The sequence below is a fragment of the Coffea eugenioides genome, chromosome 3 (genome assembly GCF_003713205.1).
Source record: "Coffea eugenioides isolate CCC68of chromosome 3, Ceug_1.0, whole genome shotgun sequence".
In the NCBI taxonomy this organism is placed as follows: domain Eukaryota; kingdom Viridiplantae; phylum Streptophyta; class Magnoliopsida; order Gentianales; family Rubiaceae; genus Coffea; species Coffea eugenioides.
In genome coordinates, this window is record NC_040037.1 from 32,752,192 (window position 1) to 32,755,655 (window position 3,464).

The 3,464-nt window shown below is 39.5% G+C and overlaps 1 pseudogene; it reads right to left on the reverse strand.

Moving 5' to 3' along the window:
• Positions 1-1,267: 1,267 nt before the first annotated feature.
• Positions 1,268-3,013, reverse strand: LOC113766430 (annotated as a pseudogene).
• Between the last annotated feature and the right edge of the window lie 451 nt (positions 3,014-3,464).

Below are 3,464 nucleotides of genomic sequence, written 5' to 3' on the forward strand. Positions count from 1 at the left end.
TAGTACGCTCGTATTCCCTCTATTAAAGGGAAAATTAAAGTCACAAATTTTAGCCCCCCACACCTGTTATAATGCATTCCTTTAGGTCATGTATATTTGTATAATTATTATTTTCTTTACTTTCCTTCGAGTCTTATATTTTTGCATATTCGTGACCTTTTCAAAGAGTCAAATTGGACATCACAATTAATGTGATTTGCACCAATTAAGCTTTGAAGAGATATTTCGACCCCCCGATATCCTCCTAGATTTAGGTTTTGCATCCATATAGTGACATCCAAAATGTGATAATTTTTTAGGTTTAAATAAGAAAATTTTTGACTAAATCACGCAACTAGCCTTGGCTAAGTTGAAAGGGTGATTTAGATTTTATCCTTGCCTTCCCTTTTTTCAAATATGACTCCCGACCACTTTTCTTTGATTTTCGAAGACTTGGAATCGTTTAAAAAGGGTTTTTTCTACTTTTTCTTTAAAAATTCATTTTAGGTGACTTGGTACACCTCAACTCAATACCAAGTGGCGACTCCTATTTTTTTCATTAAAAACCTTTTCAAAACTATTTTGGGCCAAAATCATCGCATTTTTAAAGTCCCATTTAGGCCCATTTTCTTTATTTATTTTCTAAAACTCAAAAACTCAATTTTCAATCAAAATTAATCAACAATCCATTTTTATAAACCCGTAATCGTAATTATTTATTTTTCATTAAAAAATGGGGCGCGACAGCTTTATTATCATCTTTCTAGAGTTAGTTGGAGTTGTTTTGTGAATTGCACTTATCTTAGTTGTGGGAGTCTCTTGTTAATTCATTATGTGACGTTTGTTTTCTTTAAATCATGTGTGCATTTAAAGTCCTTGAGTCAATAGTTATTATGTTTAAAGTCGCTTATTTGCATGAAGTTCTTTGTCCTATCTTAAACGTTGTCCATGTAAATTGTGTGAAAAATCGACTTGACCAAGTTGCTTTAGAGAGTTTACTTGTTTGGAAGCTTTTGTGTTGCTTTGAAGCTTATGCTCATTCAAGTGTGTTGTTAGGTTGTATTAAAGGTCTTAAGATGGTGCATGGCAACCAAACATTTCCTTTTGTTATCGAGCAAATTGCGCGAAATGTCACTAAACTATTCCGAAGTGCCGGTTCTGATCACTAAACTTTTTTATTAGCCAAAAATGTCACTGAACTAGTAAATCTGTACCGTTTTAGTCATTCCGTGTACTTATGCCGTTAGGAGAGACGGAAAGTCACTTTTTTAGGGGCAATTTCGTCTACACAACTGTTAAAAAATTTATACCCTCATGCTTCTTCGTCGTCATCTTCTTCCTCAAAGTCACAGCAAAAATTAGACCCACCTGAATTCCTCTGCCCAATTTCTGGGTCTTTGATGTCTGAAAATCAAAGACCCAGACTCCCTGGCCAGCCCTCTGAACCTCAGACTCCCATGACTTAGTGAGTACAAGGCTTCCATACAATTCTTACGTGTTGACTCGGACGAGTCAGACTCACTTCCATCCCGCAAAATTGCCACCAAGCTGGCCACCGCGCTGCCATCCAACAATGCCGACCGCCCCTCCGGTGACACCGCCAAATTGCAGACCACCAACACCACCCTTCCCACCAAAACCCCACTCCTCAGCATCCCCAACAAAATCCCAACGGCTCCAAGCTTAATCAACTTTACCCTATTGCTACTGACAAAGCTCAGATGATACAACGCCAAGGCAGAGTCAACTCGGTCCCGGACCTCAAAGCATGCAACAATGGCTCCAGAGCTCCCAAAACCCCAATCGCCATCTTATTCTCGTCCTGCAGAGCTAAACTGAAAATCCCACCTGCGGCATGCTCCTGAGACTCCTCAAATCCACCCTTTAACAAATCAACCAGAATCGGAACCATCCCAGATCGAACAATCTTCACTTTATTCACATTAGCAAGCGAAAGATTCACAATCGAAGCAACTGCATTCGTCTGCACAATTGGATATCTCAAAACCAGCAGAGGTTTTATCGCTTGTAAAAGCTTGGGGGTACAAAGTCTTACCCTAGCATCTTTATCGTTTGCTCTAGTGGTTTTTCGTAAAAGAATCACTGCTTCCTCCTGTTCCATCACATCCAAACTCTTGAACTTCATCACAAACATTTCATCCATACCAATACCAGTACCAATTCCATCCAGTGTACCCAGAGCTTCATCGTATACTGTTTCTGAAGAAAAATGATGACGGAACTGATGATGATGGCGAAGAATAGCAAGCTGGACGAGTGGCAAATGGGAGAAAAGGGGTAGCGTTTGCAATCACAGATTCCTCCGAAGACGAGGAGTAATTGTTGTGGGGATTCAAATCAGAAGCCGCATGAGAAAACAGAAATGGAGGGTTATTCTCTACCCCTCTCAGCAGCTCCGTTTCAGAAACTGAATGTTCCCGTTGAGAGGCCGTTTTTGCTTGAACAATGGTGGTTTCCATGGAAGAATAATCTGGTCGGGAGGGGATTTCGACACGGGATTGTCGACACCAGTTGATAATCGAAGATTTAAGAGCTAAATAAGGAATTACAGCGGAAAAATCAGGGGTTGAGCCATCGGATAAATTTGGGATAACCCCTAAATCCTTGCAAACTTGAACAGCAACCCGCTCGAAAGTTTGGCCAGAAGAAACCACCACAGGATCAGACATCAAAGACCCAGAAATTGGGCAGAGGAATTCAGCAAGTGGGTCTAATTTTTGCTGTGACTTTGAGGAAGAAGATGAGGACGAAGAAGAATGAGGGTCTAAATTTTTTAACAACTGTGTAGACGAAATTGCCCCGAAAAAAATGATTTTCCGTCTCTCCTAACGGCATAAATACACGGAATGACTAAAATGGTACAGATTTATTAGTTCAGTGACATTTTTGGCTAATAAAAAAGTTTAGTGATCAGAACCGGCACTTCGGAATAGTTTAGTGACATTTCGCGCAATTTGCTCTTTGTTATCAACTTGATAAATTTACTGCTTATAAGTGTTTTATCATCATTCATTCCTCGTCTTTTGTATTTGATTTAGAAATCTATTTGAGGTTGAATCTTTCCTATGGGGAGGGAATGATGGAAATCTAAGTAGCCTTGGTGATATGTGCTTTTGGCGATTAGAGCTTGAGCTGGAACCTATGCTTAAAAGATCATGTTTGTGGCCAAACTAAATAGAAGACATTTTTCTTGGCTCACGTTCATCAAGACATTCCCTGAGTTGCTTCAATTTAGGCAAGCACCAGATTTGAGGACAAATCATTTTCAAGAAGGGGGAATGGTATGAATCCAGTGGCTGCCAAGTGTTCAAGTACCAACATTTTTTTACACCTCCAAGAGTCTTGAGTCATGTGTTCAAGCAAACCATTCAAATGGGCTTACAAATGCATTACATCAAGTATTGGTTGAAGGAATTCGTCGAACAAATCCACTAAAAAAATTGAACTTGAAGGAATGCCAATCA